We start from the raw sequence: 22,645 nt of genomic DNA on the forward strand, positions 1-22,645 counted from the left end.
CCTTGTTCTCTTGTACACTTGTTCAGTGCTTGAGGTCAGTTTTGAACTGCAGCTAGAAGGGAACGAAAAATTTCATGTGCTGCCTTGACGGAGCACATAACGAGCTGTGCTTGGGCTGTCATAGGATTTCAATGTTTGTTGAATTTTCCGCATGCATTGGTAAGCAGTTTCTTTCAGCGGATGCAGTAAGGTAAGGAAGTCCAGGTTCAGCGAGAGGAGTCCGCAGGCTTCAAGAACACTCGCCAAAGGAAGAGGAGTAGGTGAGCCTGAGGCATTCCCCTTCGAGCGCGATTTCGTGAGAGACGTTGCCTCGTTTTACGTGCTTCCAGGACGTTCTGGAACGCTCCAGGCACGTACGAAAGCAATTAGAGTTCTCTCCAGGAAGGCTGCACCAGTTCGCATGGATTAGGCAACGGGAGGGAAGAGGATGTGAGACATTTCCTTTAATCGTCCGCCGTCTCTTGCTCTTTCTCCGCCCGCGTCTCTTCCGCTTGAATTAAGGAAATATTAGTCGACAGGAGACGATGTGCCTCCTTTCTGTGTTCCCGCGGGCAATACCGTTGTCGGTGGTTCTGTAAGGGTCCAGTATTCGAATTTCTTGGTCGTGAGCAGCAAAACGCGACAATCGTTTTTAATTTAACACATATTCTCTCCAAGCCGTATATTCCGTGTGCATATAAACGTGTTGAAAAGCTTATTTTAATTCATTTTAAATTGTGTTTTCGTTATTCATCTACGCTTTTAGACATCCCTGCCTTAATCGCAACAATAAGTATAGTTGATTATTTGATTACAATCAGAAACAAATAATGGATTCCAACCATAGACCTGACATTCCCAGCACCAATAAGTTCGTGCGTGACATATCGAGAGATTATTGCCTGTTTGGTCAACCAACTACAAGGTGTTTCAATAAAATTGGCGGTTTTGTTTTCCTCATTGTGTTGGCAAAACTTGTTGACTGTCTTTTTTTTTTTTTTTTTTTAATAACAAAACTGCCACTTTTTCGAGACTTCGACTGTTTGAATTGATTGCAATACGCTATTGCTCTGAGGAATTTTATAGAGCCTAAATACAGTAGATCCGCGGTGGTCTAATCGGTATGGTGTCTGACTGCCACGCAGGAGATACAAGTTCGATTCCTGGGAAGGGGTCGGAATTTTTCCGTCCTTGTCTCTGCATTAAACTTCTCTGGGGTTCACCCAGCCGCCTCAAATAAATGGGTATCTGGATGGCAAAGGCGGCCGGAGCGTGGTACTGATCACATCATCTCTAAAATGCCGCGATCGAGAATGTGTGGGCCCCTTCCACCACATCCTCTAAATATGCCCTCATGGCACGGTGCTGTATGCACGGGAACTTTACCTTACGTATTGTACTGTCGCTGTTAAGTCATCTTATTGAGTTATATCTCGTGTTTTTCTGTGAGGGGAACGTAATGACGTGTTTACCAATCGGCCCCAGATCAATAAGAATCTAAAAATCAACCACCAGTATGGAAATCGGAAGAATTTCTATTCAGATGCTGGTTGATCTCCTCAACGTGTTTGAGTGAGAACATCGTCAAAGTTATCTGCCAGACATAATACTGAAAACGTGAAAGTGGCTGTGATTGTTTCACAAATGACCATCTCCAAGGTTGCAATTGTTGTGTTTATAATGTACGTCTGATTGCAAGAATTTATCTCGTTTCTTGCATTTTAAAACGTCAACTTTTGAAATACCCTGTAGTTTCACTTTGTAGGAGAGAATTAATATTACAATCACCGATTGTATTAATATTATTTTTCACCTTCCCGATGGCGCAGTGGTAGCGTCGTCGCCTTGTAATCAAGGGGTCCCGGGTTCGATATCCGGTGGAGGCACGAGTGGTTCGGATCCCACTTTAAAAAACTGTAGGTTCAGTCCCGATTAGCCTTACTGTGCATAAAGTGGACTTAAAACACTAAATCAATCAATCAATCAATCAATATTATTTTTCGTACGAGTTATGAGAAATACAAATGTAATTTATTTCACAGTACGACTTTACTGTTAGCCTATTCGTCAAATCAACTTTTCCTCTTCTTAATGTTTGCCTGTGATACTCGAATGATAGGGACGGCTGAGGCTGTTATAATCAGAACTACTGAACGTCGAACCAAATCAAGCAGGAGAATTGTGCAGCGATGGATAAAATCTCGCAGGAGACAGATATTCATTCACCTGTCCCGGAAAGCAATTGAGTAATACGAAAGAAAAGCGTCTAAAGAAAATTCAATTGTTTGCTGCTATTAAATCCTTGACAGTCGAGACGCGGAGGAATTTCTTCATAATTTTTCGACGGGAGTAATTCCATCTTTTACGCTCTCTTCCATTTGACGTGATGAGATTAGTGAAGGAGGGGCGGGATGGGCGGTACTTCCCTCCTCTTGCAAATCCAAAAGACGTCTACGAATAACAATGCAAAATTACATTGTGCCGCGTCTGTGCATATTAATGTCAAAGCGTTCCTTCTCTCTCTCATCCTCCGAGAGGGAACCTAATGGTGTTGCCTTGGAAACACAACCTTACCGAAAATCTCTCGTCGTAACGTTTTTCCCTTGGAAAATAAATCTACTTTTTTTTCTTGCAGGATGCTCCATCTTGCCTGGTATGAAAGATTGGGTTTTTAAGTTTGAGAGGATTTGGTTGCTTCCATACAATAGCTCTTGACTCTCGCGAAACACGGCCATCTTCCCGCGGGAGAGCTTTTCTCCAGATCTCCAATCCCGTTTCTCTCCCGAGGACGCATATTGGACGATGACCTCCTTTCCTGACCTTTGCGGTATCGATTTCGCTCCAAGGAAAGAGACCGGACGGGCATTGGTACCTCCTCAGCACGACGATGATTGCTCGGGTTGTTCAGCGTTTGGAAAAGTTTCACAGTAGAATTGGAGCTACCGTGGACAAAGTTATGAACCAGCTTAAGAAAGGATCTGTTCCTCATCTCTATCTGTATCATCAGGTCTCTGAAGATCATGAAAAACATCTTCAGATTTAGAATCTTTAAAAGAGGATGCTCAAGAAAATAGCAGTCAGGTTATTTATTATTCTTAAGTCAAGTGCAGAAACACATTGTTTGATATTTTTCATTTTTCGACCCGTTTTTGTTTCGTTTTTTTTCTTCGTTTTTTGGCATTTTTGATGGTGGTCTTTAAGCTGTATTTGTCCATTTGAGTTCTGTTGTGTATTTTGGTTGCATTTGCACGCCGTGTTAATTGGGTTTTGCCCATTGTCATTGTAGCTAGTGAATTTTCAAGGAAACCTGCTACGATTTTCTTACCATTAGTTGGCAACACTAAACGTGCTAGAGCTTCAGGTAGCAGGTGACAGAGCCACGCCATTCTGTCTGTAGAATGTTCTTTTTGGCAACTGCAAAAGCTCTAGGAACACTGTGTTCGATTAAAAAGTGTAGTCTAAATGTTAACAGATATTTGACAGAACCTTAAACTTCAATTTGCCTTATTTGAATTTCGAAATAAGTTAAGAGGTTTGGTAATTTATACAAATACGGTGTGTTTACAAGTTACTCCGCGGTTTCACATACCCTGAAGATGTGCAGTCTACAGTCCAGATAATCCCATTCTTATTATTTCAACATATTCCTCTCAGTTTTTTCAATAACTTCAGTTCACGAATATCCTGCTATACTACCTTCTGAGCTCCCCCGGAACATCGCGTACGCAGCGAAGAAAGAAACCCTTATCCGTGGGGATGAGATTTCTAGAAGTGGCGGAGCCTGGTGGTGAAGGTTGATAATATGGAAACATGCTGCCAATATTGAAATCTCAGAGTTTGAATTCCAGCGTGTATCGGCTATTTCTGGGTATGTGCTTTGCTGTAGTTGACTCATGCTCTTCTTAACGTTATTTATTAAAATTTCTGTCAAATGCACTTGGTCATTTTTGTACTATCATTACTTCATTACATATTGAACAAATGTATAACTTCTGTAAGAAACGCATGCTTATTTATTAAAACAAATTTGTATAGTAATTCACCAAACACTTCTCATTGACGAATAATATCTGACGGGTTTATTAATCATTCATGAGGTTAGCTTATTGAACAATATTTGTACGAGACATAGGGTAAAGAGGTGATATGAATGGCAGTAAACCTTACGGTGGATGTAACGATTCCAATTTGTAGGCCTGGGTTTATGGGATTAGGCTGTGGAGTCCGTGGTGCAGCCACTAACCCTTGAGTCTTGGACAAGTATTTATCGATGCGGGTTCCCCCTTCAGGGCGACAAAGGCGTGCTATATTGGTAATGTCCCGAGGGAAGTGCTTTTCCATAGCTCGTTAAGGCCTTCAACATTCTTCACGTCACACAGCCTTTATTCTGTCGCCCCTCAGCATTATTCAACCCTGAGCGGAAAATTTATCAACCGCCAATAACCCCTTGTCCAATGAACAAGTGTCCCAACTCCTACGGTAAATTGCAAAGCGTTCACTTATCAAAACTCGACGCACAGAAGTAAAGCTACACATGATTAGATTTTTCCTTTGGTGTAAAAGTTGACAGACTGTGGAAAGCGTGTAAACATTTTCGCAGCTCGGACATTACTTATTTGTCGTTTGAAGTCATGAAGTTGGTCTATTGAACTTTGCAGTCGCGGTGTTAAAGATGACGTAAACACGGTATCGATCACATTTCTCGTTCTGTTTGTGTTTACTCAATGGAAAATACGATGTTTAAAGTTGTTTACAGCCTCAGACAGAAGTCAACACGTAGTTGTTGCACCCGGGAAAGCACTTTTTTCGTCTGTTAGATTGTCCTTCTTATTTCTCTGTCTGCGAGGAATACAATGTGCAAAGAAGCGAACAGTAGCTTGCATTTCTAACTATACAGGGTGAGCACGAAGTCTGGAAACAATGGGGAACACTGATGAACAGCTCTGGAGTGTATGAAGGCACCCGAATGTGTTTCTTCCACATAGTACACCCTGAGCTGCATTTTGCAGACTAACGAGGTTCTGGAGTCTCTGCTCACAGGCAAACTAAGGTACATCTAAGCCAAAATCATCGTCAGGTTTTCTAGGCAAAACACCATCCTATCACGAAACCTGTCTGGCGTTGTACGAGTGTTTGTTTACCAGGTGTTAATTGCGCTTTCTCCTGCATTTGTCATTGTATAATAAACCAGAGCCGCGAATTAGTAATATTAGAGTTCATCGCCGAGTATGGTACGGTAGTACTTTAGTAGAACCAACAATAGCATTTGCATTGATCAGCGCACACTGTTTCCCGCCGGTTCTTAAAACAATAAACAGTCACCGTAGCATACTTCGTGTTGGAGAATGGCATTAGTGTCTGAGAGGCCATCGTCGTTTCACCGACGAAAATTGCTTCCGAAGCTGCAGTCTGCAAATGTTTACCATAATCTTGCAACGGCTGCTCTGAGCTAACAATCTGCGCGAAGTAAATTCCTCGCATTTTCAACGACAGCAGACGTATTCCACCGCACTCACTTCAGACGTCGACGAACAAAGCTTATCCGATCTCCTTCCGTTTCACGTCTTCATCAGAGTTTCCCAGAAGATAAGAATGGTTGCCGAACATAGATTCTATCTATGGCATAGACACATACAATGTGTACGAATCACTTTTACTGCCTTGAGTATTACGAGTAAATATCCTGATACCCAATACCTTTATTCGTAAGTGTTTTACCGCGCATTTCATTTACTCTGGTTCTTTAACGTTTCTATCAGGATTCAATGATTTTCCAGCTCGTTTCTTATTTTCTTCTCTCTTACTTTCTTTCGTCTGTTCTTTTCTTTTCTTCATCACATACAACCCAAGATATGCCAATTGACAAAAAATATGTTGACAAGTGTATAAACTGCTAATCGTAGTAATCGATAATGTTGTATTTTATTTAAACTTATAAACTTTCGGTGCATCAAAATAAGCACAGAGATGCATTAAAGGGTACTTTTATCAGCAGCTGTTCCGTATTATGCACCAAAATGCATCAACTAAGATCAGACACAATAATTTCAAGGAAACCAAAATTACAACCTTCGTTGCATGCATTTGACTTCTGTGTGTTCTTTCCATTCCTTTGTTCCTTTCTTCTGATTATAACTTCATATTTAAGGAAAACTGTTCACGTACTGATTGTACGTATATTATTTTTTTTTGCCTTTTGGCGCTTGTTTCTCCGTATCTTTTCCAATAAACTGTTAAGGATCGGAACACCAATGAGAGTTCTACATATTTCACTCAAATGGACATCTGTTTCACCATTCACAGATTTATTGTAGCATTTCTTTCGCACACTCAAAGGAAACACTTTCTAAATGCGTCCAAGACCTTCATGCGTTTTCGATTTTCCTTGACGCTGCACACGACACGAGATCAAGATGCACGAAATGTGTTTTTTTTTGCGGATGGCAAATGCCAGAGGTGGTTCCTCTTAGCCCTGCTGGGAATTCCCTGCGTGCGGGACAACCGCTCTTTCTGGCATTTCAGCAGATGTTGCGGTCTTGCATTCGGAAGTGATCCCTGCATTATTCAGTGGGGTTTCTTTTATTCTGATTGGAAACTTCTTTTCACTGGGATGAACAAAACTTGTTTCTTGGTTTCGGCTGCAAGATATTCGTATTTAAGTTATTTTACGTCACTTTTGCACCTCTCTAGGTTAATCGCGACAATGAGGGTGAACGAGAAACTACGACATACAGAAAACAGATTGCATCAAATTTAATATGCACTTCAAATGCATGTAACTCTTGATTGTTTGGTTCGTTCTCATCCGATACATTTCAATGTATCCAGAGAATATTAAATATTAAAGACGAATCTAGAGAGATAACGGAATGCTTTTTAGGACTTGAGTCAAATTTAATTAATTTTCTTCTATTTAGGCCTTGCATAGCATCATAAGATCATATGACTAGTATACTCTGCATTCATTTTTCTCTTATTTTTATTAATAATAATAACCTGTGGCTCTAAGGGCCTTGGCCTATCTCCCGACTGCCAGTCTCCCTCCCACAATCCTGCCTAGAGGTGTGGAGATATTTTCGAGACCTGGTTACGCTACTCACTCGTAGCTCCCCAATTCGCTCACGATGGTTGGTTGCCACCGGTCCTATACGCAGGCCGAGAACCCAGAGACTGAACCCAGGCGGACTCGAACCCATACCGTCCCGCAATCGGAGACCAAACACAGTGCCTTAGACCGCACGGCCACTGAGGAAGACTATTCTTATTAATATTAATTTGTTGGTAAACATCGGAAAAATTTCTCTCAAATACCAAGTTAAAAATCATTACCATGTACGTAATTGGTCGTGCAAAAATGTAATGTTATTTGTAAAATTCCATAAAGCAGACATATTATTAATAATTGGATGGACTAATATTTTAAAATTCAAAAGAGTTATTTTGTTTAGAAGCAAACTTATAAAATTTTGTAAATTTTAGCATGTCCATTAATATGATTGATGTTTATGTAAATAAAAGATTTAATGTGAAGCATATTCAATATCAGATGCGTTCAGTGATTTGTTTGAAGCTACAGTGCTTATTCACTTTTTCGTATAGATTAATGCCAAACACACCACAATGCGTATATTTTCTGTGCACAGATGGTCAGAAAATATTCAACAACCGTTACATCATAATATTTTTCGGAAAAAACTAACTCTGTAGCATTCTTAAACCCGAAGGTTTATGGCTGTAGTAACAAAAGCCTTCCATCTGTCTCTATCCTGGGCAAGATCAATCCAATCTTTTCAATCCCTACCGATTTCCTTTAGGTCCATCTCAACGTTATCCCTCCATCTTCGTCTTGGCCTTTCTACAGGTCTCTTACCATCAGGTTTCCCAACAAGAATCCTGTAAACTCTTCTTTCCTCTCCCATTGGTGCCACATGGCCTGCCCACCTAAGTCTTCTTGATTTAATTATTCTAATAATATCTGGACATGAATCGAAATTGTGAAGTTGTAAATTATGTAACCTTCTCCACTCACCTGTCTCCTCATCCCTTTTACGTCCAAATATTTTTCTAAGGATTTTATTTTCAAATACTCTTAATTTATGTTCCTCTTTTCATGTAACGGGACAAGTTTCAGATCCATATAATACTACAAGCAAAATTACTGTTTTCCATTTCCTCTTTTCCAGTGGTTTCCGATGGCGCAGTGTTAGCGTCTTCGCCTTGTAATCAAGGGGGTCCCGGGTTCGACACCCTGTGCAGGCACATAGTGGTTTGGATTCCACTTTAAACTGTAGGTCCAGTCCCGAGTACCCTTACTGTGTATAAATTGGACTTAAAACACCAACTCAATCAAACAATCAATAATAATGAAAAAAACAACAATTGTTTCCATTGGATCCGATATCCGAACTCCAGAACCCGTTATCGGAAGCCATTCGATCCACTCATCCCTAGCATGAACGTGCATACCTTATCCGCGGCGATCGGGTTGTTGTGTGGAAACGAGGCTTGGTTTTCTAGGTCAGGTAACCTTATTTACTCTGCCTGTTCCTCTCTCGTGCGGTTTGATCTTTCTTTACCGTCGCACGTTACGCTACGCTGCCGAGTCGTTTTTTACGGAACAGGAGAGAATCGCCGATGCGAAGTAATTGACAGGGCGGAGAGTAAACGAACGGGAGGCTTTGATTTAACCGACGCCCGAAATAGCCTCGGTCGTCCCTCGTGGGAGAAGCGACGCTCGCAGGATGAAAAGTTCCCCTGCGCACACAGGCGCTTCCCCAAATTTAATAAATGATGCATTACGGCGACCTGTCAGTCCACCGGTTAGGTTCCTTTGAAGTTACCGTACGCTGATGATATTAGCCGCATTTTTTGTGGCACTTTCGTGTCTTCGCTGGTCATGTTGGATGGGCGTCCTCCGGATCCACTAATGAAGTATTCAGGGATGGTCCCGTACACCATTTCTCACCGCACCAAAACTGAAGGCTAATGGGTCTTCAGCATCCAAAATCCATGAGGAAGAACTGCGAACAATATGTAACATCGATATCTTGAAAAGCACTATAGCTCTTTTCAGTTCTTACGGCGGACGCTCTAGAAGCTGGCAGGGGAAGTGGGGAGCGGGGAAGCAACCAATCCAGCGCGATAAAAGACTCAGCAGCCTGTAGAACGAAGTTCACCTAGTACTTATTTCCGCCACGTCTTATTATTCGGCGCCACTGCTGTTGTCTGGTTGGTCTGCGGCGAATTCTCCGCTCCCCACTTCCTTTGCCAGCTCTTAGAGCGCCCGCCGTAAGAACTGAAAAGAGCTATAGCTTGGAGTAATATTTTGTCATGAATCATTAATGCCCTGCATTGTTGTAAAGGTATATAACCATAAGGACGCATTATTGATGTCTGCTATAGTAGAGGTGATGTGATCAGCATTACGCACCGTCGCCTTTACCCGTCAAGTAACACCTGTATCATTTACGAATTCATTTTGGTATCTGAACTAGGGTCTCCTCTCGAGTATGGAAATACTACAATATTTTTAAAGAAGTGCCTACTCAAACTAAGAGCAACAAATACTTTTTGTACAGTCACCCGCAATAAAAAATAGGACACGTATATCAAGAAACACTCGCTTCCCTGCAATGCGTTAAGTGCGTTGCGTAACTGTACCTCGATGAGCGAACTTCAAGTCAACCCCTCCTGTTTGAGGACGTTCTCGTGTCGGTACAGCAGACATCCGTAGCATAATGGTTAGCACAATACGCTACGACGCCAGGGTTCCGTGTTTGAATCCAGGCCTGTGGCATATGTTATCTTTGCGATTGTTCTTTCATCAGTTTAATTATATCATCACTCATTTTCATCTCCGCGATTAGCCAAAAGTGACAGAAAAGCGACGCTACGTAACACTATCAATCTATCGTGTCGATACCACCAAATGATGGCCAATTGTTGTGGGAACTAGTGTGAATAATGTGTAATAGATACGAGTAAAATCATTTTGATAACGTCAGTAATATGTTGAGACAAATACATCTAGAGTTTTCTAGAATGTCAGTTATTAAGTCAACTGTTCCATACCGTATAAGTTAATGAATATGTAAAATGTTGTTTTTCAGTAGCAATTATGATATCTTACTCTGCTTTGATAACCTAAGTGTAGCGTCAATTTACGTACGCACTAACAAACATGCAACTCTTTATCGCTCTTTAGAGAGGCGACTTCTTGTTCTTAGACCTTAAGTTCTCTCAACTAACGAATACTCCCCACCAATACCTCCTTTTCCGTGCGTTAGTTTAACGTAGTACGTACGTAGGTAATGGCACGGTTTTGCGACGTGTCACAGGTCGTAAATCAATAGTTTCCCTACTGCTGCAGTTAACAGACCCGCGTCTAGGAGGCAGCACTAAGCGGAGTTGCATGACGTTCGGAATTTCGTCGCTAGATGGCAGAACACGCGAGTGTTGAGTTACTTTGGCGTATCTAACTACTCTTGGAAATTTTCGGTTCATTTTCGCTCAATGTTTATGATTATCAATAACTAGTAGATAAGTGAAGAATACTTTGCCCATGCAGTTCCAGTTATTTGTACTGAATAGCCAACATTATACTGAAGACCGCAGCTGATGTTTATAACTATGTAAGTTAAGATTATCACATAACATTTTTGTAGTACTATCTTAACTTGATTGATTTAATGTCAGAAATATAAAAAAATAATGGATTTTTTAATTACTTTTAATTCACAACATAACAGGAGCATTATTTTTTACAGTGTCCTCTATCGGGAACAGTGCATGTCGTAAAAAGACATTTAGACATGAATATGATGAAAACAAAATTGAAAAGTTACTAACAGCATTTGCATAGGCTCAACGTCTCTAGATTATGACTGAATGTCGTAAGTTTTTACATATTTCTGGAACTTCAGTTGGCCCTTTTAGTGCAACATGACAATAAAATTGTACAATTAGTAACCGAACTATTTAATTACTGAATTTTCGACACATTTTACATGCGTCTATGCCAACAACTTCATGGCAGATATCCCTTGAGAAAACATGTATGAATTGTACGGAAACATTGAGTTATTGAAAGTTCAATCACTACAAATTCTTATTCGCTGTATTATGTGTGCACCCACGCCAGCACTCTACAAAGATTTATGTAGTTTTTTGGTTGTTACAAAAAAACTTGCATAACAAAATACAGGGTGTTCCCGTATAACTCCGAGAAACTTTTACAGCACGTAGAGAGCATAGATACGAACAACTTTTTCTTTAGCAACATTTTGCTCGTTCAGGCGTCATTTCGACGCTACGAACCCTCGGAAACAGTATTTTTTGTCTTGTATCTACCAAACAGTGCAACAGATTCCTGGTTGCCACGGACATTTTTTTCGTCGCATAAGGTATTTATAGTGGTACGTTATGCCAAATAAGTTCGTTTGTCAGACTTTGTTTTACGTCCCCTTTTGTACTCAAGAAAGGCTAACCGGGATTGGACCTATAGTTTACCGCTGTGAGATGTGCCTTCACAGGGGATCGAACCCGCGACCCTTCTTCCAGATGGCGTAGTGGTAACTTCGTCGCATTGTGGTCATTCCACTTTAGGTCCAATTCCGATTAGCCCATCGGTGCACCTCGAACACCTGTAACGCCAACAGTTACACCAATTAGTACCAATAAGTACAACTAAACTTGTAAATGATTAGTTGATTGAATTGTTCTTTTAGGATGACTTTATGCACAGATAGACTAATCGGTACTGCATCTACAGTTTAAAGTGGGATCCGAACCACTGTACAATTTGCCTTCACCGAGTATCGAACCCGGACCCCTTGATTACAAGGCGACGACGTTACCACTACGCCATCGCAGAGACCTACTAACTAACTAACTAAACTAAACTAAACTTATAAGTTTAGTGCATTTGTGTATTTTTATATCGGGCTTCCACATGTATATATTCAGGCCTGATTGCACCTTAAACTGTAGATTCCGAAAAATTATATACAAGCATCAAGAACAATCCAAGAATTTTTCGCAGATACAATATCCTTTTGCCTTTGTATCTGAAATAATGTAGTGGCTATTAGTATGTTATAAGATTTATTTCTCGTGTAAATTACAGTCAGAGGTTCAGCAGGTGACGTTTTCAAATCTTTAGACTTTCATTAAGAGAAGAGATGGGATCTTGCAATCCCATGGTACAGAAATATGCTTAGATAGCTCCGGATGTCCATTTGTTCCTCCTTACGTAATTGGAGATTACAGCTTGAGTTCCTTTAAGCGACCGGTGCGGCGTAATTTCTCCTGGGAGAGATCAGGGAAGTCGGAGCGCCGTGTTTTGATAAATGAACAACTGGATTGCGGCATCTTCCATCCCGTGGGTATTTGTCGGTGCGGGACGCTCAGATCTCTCGGCGGCTTCAGAGATATGAAGGGGATGCTGAGGGGGGAGAACGGAGAGAGAGGGGAGTGGAAGAGACAGACGGAAAAATGAAAACAGATTGTGTGTGTGAGAGAGAGATAGAAAGAGTCATATACAACAAACGATAACGAAACATATAAAAGGAAAACAAGAGAGAGAGAGAGAAGCAGGAAGATATAAAAAGAGAGGAGAGAGGGAAAAGAAACAGAAGACGAAATGGAATGAATTAGGAAAACTAAACACATAGAGAAAGAGAGAATGAAACAAGGATGTAAGAGGGAAATGTGAAGAGAAGCAGAGAGCAAGGGACGGTAAAACGGAGGAAGAGAAAGCAATAGACTACAAGGGAGAGGGGGAAAGAATGACAGGGGGACATAGAGACAGGAACAGGTAGGAAGAAAGAGGATAAGAGAAACAGATACAGAAGAAGAATGAAACAGAGAAAGGGAGATTACCGTAGTGAGATAAAGGAAAATAGGATAAGCAGAAGCTTGTCAGAAATATTCAGAGCTATAAAGCTCGTTGCATTTCAGGAAGGATGAAGCTTAAACACCAAGGATTATTTTCTCTTTGCCCTTAACCACCAATGGTAGAATTCTGAATGCAAGCAACATACGTATACATGATAAAGCAAAATTATAATTGATTTCGTTTATTTTACTTGGCATTTCTTCCACTTGTGGCTAATCGCAATGGTGAGAATGAGTAATGATATGATGAAATTTATGAATTGATTGACACTCACAAAGAACACCCATGGCCAGTCCGGAATTGGAATCCGGACTCCTGGTGTTGTAGCGCGTTGTGGTAAACACTCCGCGACGGAGGTTGGCTAAGCAATGTAAAGCATCAATGAAGGGAGCATTTTAGGTGCTCTGAGTTTCACGGAATTTTCTGAAATGGTGATGAGCTATGTTGAATATTTATTATGTTTATGTACGAGGGCTACTTTTTTTCAAGGTCCGATCTATCGCGAAATAAAAACCACAGTGAAATCAAAAATGTTTTAATTTGCAACATTTAGCTACACCTTCCAGCTACTTCTCTACATAGTCGCCGCCCAGATTTAGACGTTTGTCGTAGCGTGGTACCAACTTTCCAATACCCTTGTCATAGATGGCAGCCGCGTGTGCTTTCAGCCAATTCTCTACGCTGGTCTGCAGCTCGTCGTCTGTGCCAAAATGATGTCCCTCTAGGCAGCGTTTCATGTGCGTAAAGAGATGAAAATCTGAGGGAGCCAAGTCCGGGCTGTAAGGTGGGTGATCAAACACCTCCCATCGAAAACGCTGCAGGAGCGTCTGTGTTGCAGCTGCAGTGTGCGGCCGAGCATTGTCATGAAGAATACAATGCCTGATGACAACATTCCTCTTAGCTTGTTCTGAATTATCCTTTGTAGACGTTGAAGCGTCACGCTGTATGAGGCTGCCTGCAGTGCTGGTCGTGCCACGTTCCATGAATTCCACCATCAACACTCCTTTTCTCTCCCAGAACACAGTAGCCATACACTTTCTGATGGAGAAGGTTCGCTTGCACTTCTTTGGTTTACTCGGGGAATGGGAATGCATCCACTGTTTGGATTGCTCTTTTGTTTATTCATTTTCGTAATGGACCCATGTCTCGTTCCCTGTGACAATTTTGTTCAAAACATCCTCTCCCTCATCATGGTAGCGCTGAAGAAACGTTAAGGCGCCCATTCGCTCTCTTCTGTGCTGGTCGGACAGCATCTTGGGAATCCATCTCGCACAGAGTTTGCGGTACTGACTGAAGTCTCTAACTCACGATGGTATAGAGAGCTGACCTTGAAATTTCAGGAAACGACTCACTCAACACAGAAATTGTGAACCGACGATTTTCTCTGATCCACTCGCTGAACAAGATCATCGGTTGACACTCGCTTCTTTCCCTGACCGCCTGCATCATGAACGTCTGTACGTCCTGCTTCAAAGTTCCTGCGCCATTGCCGCACTTTGCTGTCACTCATGAAAGTTTCACCGTACACTGCACCGATGAATTTCGGCTGCATTGCATCTCTCAGCATGAAGAAATCGAAAGACTGCACGCACTTCACACTTGGCGTGCGACTCTAATGTTCTAGGTATGTTTCCGTGCTCACTGCGCGCTCCGAACTGACACGTGCGACGTGACGCGATCAACGGGCATACTAGAGACACTGCGCAACACATCCGCGCACAGCTTCATCGGATTTTTAATGTGGTTTTTATTTCGCGACCGATCGGACCTCTCTCTCTCTCTCTCTCTCTCTCTCTCTCTCTCTCTCTCTCTGATATGCTGATTCTGAATGATTGATGCAATGGGAGCGGAATCTGACTGGTGCCGATGATAAGCTATAGCATGACATTATATGGCACATTCCTGCATTTCTCGGAACTCTATTCTCGTTATTATTTGAAGGCCCCTCGTATATCCGTGTACGTGACTGTCGCTGACGAGAAGTAGGTGCTGACACCGACTAAGAGAGGTTAATGAGGAAGCTACCGGCGCAATGATTGCCGTTCCTGAATAGATATGAATTCGTGGAAGCTGCTGGGCGTTAAACTCTACTGATTGCTATCATCTGGGAGGCATCGGAGTGGGTGTAAATGCGTTGGAGTGATGCTTACGCAAGTAGTAATGTGGAAAACCGTTACGACATAATATTGTCTCCAGTTGAGGTCGAAATTGAAATGCGTAATGATGAGTTGACTGCTACAAATAGAGATCGGCAATCAGGGCCATTGGGTGGTCACTGAAACTGCTTTCACCACCGCAGTTAGTCGTATAATACACATCTGCCTGTTTACTTGAATGTTTTAGCGTCACTCTCCTGCAACTTTGAGACTCCCACATGGCGCAGTGGTAGCGTCGTTGCCTTGTAATCAAGGTGTACCGGGTTCGATACCCGGTGGAGGCACAAGTGGTTCGGATCCCACTTTAAACTGTAGGTCCAGTCCCGATTAGCCATACTGTGCATAAAGTGGACTTAAAACACCAACTCAACAACATCAACAACACTCCTGCAACTTGTGGGTGATTGTGATGATAAAGATGAATGGTGATAAGATGGAACAAGTAAGAATCACGAACCGCACAGCATAAAGAATTATCCTGTCTGGAGGTTTACACAAGTGAGCCTCGTTAGCTTGCAAGAATGAGCTTTACAGGATGGACTACATGGAAGAGAGGTTGACATTGAAATACTTTCCTAATGTACAGTCACCGGCAATAAAAATGGGACACCTAGATCCTCAAATACTCGTGTAACGGCCTTGTCAATAATCCTGACAGTATGACATATTTCTGAACATTTGTGGTTGACGACCAACCTTTATGTTAACCTCTAAGAAAAATGTCATGAGCTAGAGGATTTTGGTTATGAAAGAAAATGCAAACTGTGATAATGAAGATATTGGTTTATTGAAAAGGTAGTAATATTAAATGTAATAAATTATAAGTTACATACTAAGTATTGTTCAGTGTTTTATGCGATTAACGTTGATAAATGTTAATCGTAGCGTAGCGTTGCAGCCTTTGGAACTTGGAATCGAACCATTAGGGTTGTAGTTCAGCCTTGAAGTACAAATGTTCGCTTGGCTGGATGGCCCTAAAGGGCTATATGTGAGGTACTAACTAATATGCAATTATATGACATATTTAATGTTTAAAGCGCAGCACTTCTGACTGAGAATGACAACATTACGGAATTTGTGGAAATGTGTAGGTTTCTTAAGATGTAGGAAGATAAAAATTGAAACACCTCTGATTTTTGTTACTTGTGAAAGTGAAACGCATATATTTTTCTCTGCACGCGTAGAGGTCAGTGTAACCTAAGTAGTTGTGATTCCTTGCCGTGTTAAGCAAAAGCGAAAAAGTCCGATGATGGGAAATCATCAAACTAAGAACACTCACTTCCCTACAAAAGGTTGTGTGTGTTCCCCAACTCTACGGCGCTGGTAGAATTTGCGATTGAAAATTTGCTATTGGAATTCACTTAGTAATGTGGGTTTTACCACATTATATCTTGTCTATTTTTCTCGTAACATCTAGTATTGCCTTGTTTTGTTGTTTTCCTGCTGTTTCTCTTTCAGAGTGAAATAATCATTGGACATTTTACCTGAAACTTCCGGGAAATAAAGAAATAAGTAAATAAATGTAATTTGTATGAAACTAATGTGGCTATCAGTGATGAATATAGGTCCGACTCCTTGCTACAAATCTTGCTGAGAAAGTGGTTTTAAATATATCGTATTCAGTAAAGGCGTCTTTTGAAACCGTAGTAAAGTTGTCATTTATGTTAATTGGTTACCGGGCTTGATTTATTGTAGAAGAAACCTGAAAGCAGTTTCTCAAGAATCCTCTTTCCCCTCCCTCGTGTTTTTCCGTGGCCTCACTCAACTTCAAACTAAGAAGCCACGTATCGTCACCTTTGTTCTCCTATATTTTTATTCGGAATGAAATGGAAATTCTTTATATCTCTCTGTTTCACCCTCGCGAAGAAAGGGCAAAGTTTTAATTGGAAGGCGCTTCCCTTTCCCTTCCCCCGCCTGCCTACGCCAGCATCAGCCATATTGCGTGAAAATGCAAGAATTCATCTCTGGTCGTGGAGGGAGACGGGATGGGGGGAGACGAACAGAACAACCTCATTTGCATTCTAATTTACTGGGAGACAATTCCTGGGAGTCCCTCAGGAGCCCTTGGCGGGAGATCTCCTTGAGCTGGAGAAACGGGGAAGGGTTGTTTTCCCGCCATCGGAATGGGATGCGTTCGCACAGCATATCAACAAGTTAAACTTGACGTTGAATTTTTCACTGCTCGGAGCAGGATGCACCGTTTCGTCTCGTCTGCTGACAATGGAGTCACGTGCTCAATCCGATAATGTCGCAGTCACGAACGAGACGGAATGGCTTCTGTCTATGTCTTCCCCTTCTTGCGTCTTCATATCCACACAAGATACCATGAGCAATTTTATATTTTTGTTATTTGACTGTACTTTTCTGGCGTTGTTTGGATAATCGCGACAGGTGTACATGCAGTGCAGATAAATTATGTTATCCAGCTTTCTTTTCATACTCTTCTTCTTAAATGAAGGGATCTTCTGGTATGGTGCCCAAGAGTCAACCTCGCTTCCGCGTAGTACTTCCCGCTGACTGCTTCTTGCTGGCCAACGAGACTGGCGCCTTGACCCGCGATCAGGATGGTCCTCTGTGGCATCGTGTTGTCCTGTGTTTGTCCCTACGTGTGTTGGGTTCCCTTTAGAGCCTCAGATTTTAATTATGGTACGGGGTTTTATCCTCACTAACAGCATTAGTTTCAGTTGTCCTTAGTAGTCTACGATAGTATTAGTTTTAGCAGTTGTTTTAGGAAGTTTTATGACATATTTTATGTTCTTGAAAAAGCTCTAGTTTGTTCTAGTAGTTAAGGTGCTAATCCCCGTATTCTATTCTATGACGGACGAAAATAGCCCGTGTGCTGATGTGCCCATGATATAAGAATCAATCAATCTTCTTGAATAAAGTGATGTTTGGGTGTTTTATATTGAACCAAAACTCAGTGGCGTCTAAGACCTGCCAAGTTGCCTTTCATTGGGTGACCAACGCAATAGTCCCGTTGCTACGGTTCTTTGGCTTTCTAGACCGGAGCCCGCTACTACTTCACGTCCAGTAGCTTCCTGGCTTACCAGGATCTACCTCGGGACCTTTCTCACCGAAGGCATGAGCTCTAACTATTCAACTTATATATATTTGTGTGATTACATAATAAATTACTATCCAAAGAAATAATTAATGGGTGAATAGGAGTTTCTTTAAATCTTTATGCGAATACTGTATAAAGCACTCAATTACAGGAAAATTAAGTATGTTGAAAAGTCTATTCAAAATTATATATAATTTTTTTTTACGAGAATGTTGGAATCGATGAAATTGAAATTAAGTTCATTGTAATGTATGCCTAAGTAGCACTCAGTCCTAAATAAGTAGAACTAAGTTATCTTCTAACAATTGGTAGCCAGGAAAGTTGTTCTGGAAGAACTGCAGGCACACCTTCGTGTGTGCTGAAACCACATTCACTCGGAATACAACACACGATGTCAATGAACGCCACGCAGTTACGCAACCCAACTTACGATGTAGTTGGGCGGGTTTGCATAAGACCTAGGATAAAAACTAAAAATTCCGATCTTGACTAGCTGCAGGCAAGTGTTTTTTTCACTGCTATTTACGTATATTCTTCTCCACACCGTCGGAATACGCGAGAGAATTGAAAGAAGCCCCTGCATAGTTAGATAACCGGAGGACGTTCATTCTTTTTTCAGGTAGCTCCCTAATTGTCTTCGCGATGCTGAGTAAACTACGGAATAGTTTCCATCAGGGATCGAACCTCTTGCACTGATAGAAAGGACGCTAACCATTCAGTTACCAAACTCTAAAACTTATGGTACATAGGCAAAGCTTTTCCTTGTGCTTGCACCGTGGCGTGAAAGTATATACGGAGTGTGCAGGCAAGGCTCCCCATATTCTAGATCTCTGCTACATTGAAGGTGATGTGATGAACCCGCTCCAGTTTTCTCAGCCTCATCAGGGTTGCCCATTGATTAGAGGATGACTGAACCAAAGAGCATTTCGCTCGAACGCTAAATAGTTTGCAAGGCCGACGCTAGATAGTGTACGGAATTGACAGCGCTTATTCACTCGAGCAAATAACGATCGAATAGGCAAAATGAGCGTTATACTCTCGAAGCCCAGTAGTACACGTATAAACCGTAATTTGTCTGTGCTAGTGGGCCTTCAGATATGGATCATGAGGTGCAATATTCAGTGAAATTGAAACTTGTGTAAACATAGTCATTATCTCCATGTTAAAATATATAGTTTAGTATATCTTACCAATACAATGATATTTGAAAATTAAATCTATGATTGTGGGCTGAAACTGCCACGACGGACATTTTACATAATTGCCACATTAAAATGATATTCAATTGTAAACGGTCGAGCGTGAGAGACTCGAAAGAGTACGGGCGAGCGAAAGTAGTTCCATGCAGTACACTACAAGAGATGCTTTATGCATTGCCGGAAAAAAATGCCTGTAGTCGAATCTGGTGGTAAAAAGGTAAAAAAAGGTAAAGTGTTCCCCTGTGCATAGCACCACGCCATGAAGGCGTATAGGGGGTGTGGGGGTAACGCCCCACACTTTCTTGATCCGGTCGTGAGTGGGGTCATACTGAAAATCCAAAATCGAATATTGCAGTACTTGTGCTATAACGTTAACAGTGATGACTGGTTCGCCTTTTCAAACTGCGCATCAAGATCCTCTTCCTTGTGTTTCGGCGTCAAATAAAAACAACCAAAGGAGAGAGATCGAAAGAGGAAATACGAAAGTGGAGGATGGTTGCTAAGCAACTGATGAATATCGGCGATGCTTCTCAGGAGGATTTCTCGAGCAACTCCATTTGATCTTAAGTCATCTCCTGCGGGATGAGGCGGATGTTTCCCAGCATCCGCTGGCGGCAGGGATGAGAAGCAGAGCGGAAAGGCTTCTGCCAGTTTCACCTATGCCCTTCCGAGTAGGCAATAACAGAAAAGGAATTATGGGGACTCAAAGATAGTCCTTGGTTTCTAAGCAGCTGCAAGAAGCATCTTTTTCGAAGTGTGTGTGGTTTTCTGTGAAACATATTTTGGTGACCCTGAACTTTACCTGGAGGTTGCATCAACGATCAATTTCTCCTTTCCTTTCTTTTCCTGACGTTGCTTCTTTTTTTCTGGCACTTTTCTTCTTTCTCTGTTGGAGGATCTGTGACTAATTTGTCACGGCTGTGGCCTTTTGGTTCGAACGGTCTTTGGTTTGATCCTCAGTAGACACAAATTGGATTCAATGTCTTAATAACACCCTTGAAGATTCATAAAGGAATTTGGTGCAAATGGAACAGAAGAGAGATTACAAAAATATCTGAAATGTTTCAGAATTTGAAATATTATCGAGTTTTCTCAAGGCAAGAGAAATTATCGGAAAAATTACAGTCATTGATAGATTTCACTACTTGTACATACCACCAGGTTATAAATGTTCATGGCTTTCGATAAAGAGAGTATCACGACAATCGTTAGAGAGCGTGAGGACTGTCGCCTTATTAAATCAGTGGCATCAACAAATCCCTTTGCTTCGACTCTAGGATGGATTAAATATTTTCAGGTTGACTGCAGTTTAGTGGTGATAGATACTCCGATCTGTATCTCATTTTCTTTATCTTTCCTCATTCTCTCTCTCTCTCTTTCCTATTTATCACTTTCTCTCTATTTGTCTCTCTCCATCATGTCTCTTTATCACTTTATTTCTTTTCCTTGTTATCTAACTATAGTTTTCTCTTTTTTTCTTGTTATTTCTATCGCTTTTTCTCTCTCACACTTGTTCTTTGTTTCGGCCTGACTTCACTTTCGTGGCGATACTCATATTCTCTTACACTCTTTTTTTCATTTCCCCCATTCTCTTGTTCCTGCTTATCGTTTTTGCTTTCTATTTCGCTTTTCTTTTTCTCTTTATTTTTCTCTTTCTTTTTATCTATCTTTTCTCTTTCTTTTCTCTTTGATTTCTCTTTCTTTTTCTTTTTCACCCTTTTTCTCTATCGATTCACTTCTTTGTTATCTTTCTTAAGTTCTGCTTTCCTGACTTCTTCTCTATCTCTTTCTCTGTCTCGTTTTTATTTGTTTCTTTATATCATTCTTTTTCCCTCTGTTATTTTGTATCGTTTTCACTATTTCATTTTTCTATCGTTCTCTCTCTCTTTTAGTCCCCCCTCTCTCTGTAGGATAATTGCTCTACTATAAATAGTTAGGAATTTTTCTCGACATGCTATTTAGGTTGGCTAGAGCCCAACCACTCCCACCTGATGGCGACGCCCTTTCGTTAAATATGGCATAGCCGAGACAAGGGTCTAACGAAACATTACAATTAGAGAAACCACGTATTCTTCCCCGCGAAAGATGAGTGAGCAGTTTCTCAGCTTCCATCCCATCGCCACATTGAGCAGAATCAACAGTCGCACGCTCCGGTTAAAGGTCATTCCAATTAACAAATGAACGCCGTGAAAAGCGCGTGTAAGTCAGGAGCGACACCGCAATGTTTTTATATTTAGCATCAAGTTGATTGGTTGCGTCGTCCTCATCCACTTCCCCTCCACGCTCTGTGCGTAATTCGTACACGCACTGTATCTGCGTCTGCTGGGAATCCACGTGGCTTTTATTTGTGCCCAAATCGATACACGCAAAACGGTCGTCTTATGCAGTGTGGCCAGGTGGCTTAACGGAAAAGTTTCTTCCTACGTTACATGCCTATGAAACCTCTATAAGCGAAAAATGTTGCGCTAGGCTGTTTGTTACGATCGCGTTGAGTTGAGAAATTGTGCTTAATTATCATCGTTATTCCTTTGACAAGTTTTCATTTGTTTAATAATTTTCAAGATGTTGCTGTCAAATATTTAATGGCGATTGTTGTAGTTCGTTTACATGCAGGTACATTATGTACTAGCTGCCCAACGGAATTTCCATAATGTTCCAATAAAAAGGTTTGTGAGGAAATGGGACTACCTTGCATGCACGCATCTGGAAACGAAAGGCTTGATTGTGTGTTCTGTAGAAAAATAGTGATTTGAGAATGATTGGTGTTGCTATTTCAATGATCATAGATTTTGATTTATGTGTTACCGAGTACTCGTAGTGTATAACAGATTCCACAAACCTGTTTGTGCACAAATTGTAAAAATTCACTAAATTTTAGTTAAGGTAGGTCTTTGCTTTTCTTCTCCGGAATCTTTGAAAGAAAGGGGGGGGGATATTATTTTGTACGAATTGCAAATAAGATACAAAAAAGTTACTATTGTTGGTCTTATTCTTATTGTGGTGGCAGCACTGCCTCTTCCTCGTGCCTCCATTTCCCCTCTTAATTTCCCATGTGCTGATCTCTCCAATGCTTCTGCGAGTACTCGGGAGGCTTGTGACGTCACTACACACACACACACACACACACACACACACGCGTACACAAAAGCCTCCCTGGAAAAATAAAACCTCGCCCTTTAACTTCTAAGAATAAAAGCAACTTTTCTCCTTATTAAATTTCGAAGCCGGTCAAGCAGAAAGATAGAAAGATACAAGCAAAGTTTTCTGGGTTACATTGGAAAACGGAAGGGCGTGTATTCCCTGGGTGCAGGGTCTAAGTATTGCAAATGTCTACCTGTACACGTGCACATTG

The 22,645-nt window shown here is 41.3% G+C and overlaps 1 protein-coding gene across 4 annotated transcripts in view; it reads left to right on the top strand.

The window, feature by feature from the left end:
- The window catches only part of Syt7 (Synaptotagmin 7), an 863,311-nt gene that overhangs the window by 457,957 nt on the left and 382,709 nt on the right, over window positions 1-22,645 (top strand). The window lies entirely within an intron of this gene.

The sequence above is a fragment of the Lepisma saccharinum genome, chromosome 4 (genome assembly GCF_977018435.1).
Source record: "Lepisma saccharinum chromosome 4, izLepSacc3.1, whole genome shotgun sequence".
Classification (NCBI taxonomy): Eukaryota; Metazoa; Arthropoda; class Insecta; order Zygentoma; family Lepismatidae; genus Lepisma; species Lepisma saccharinum.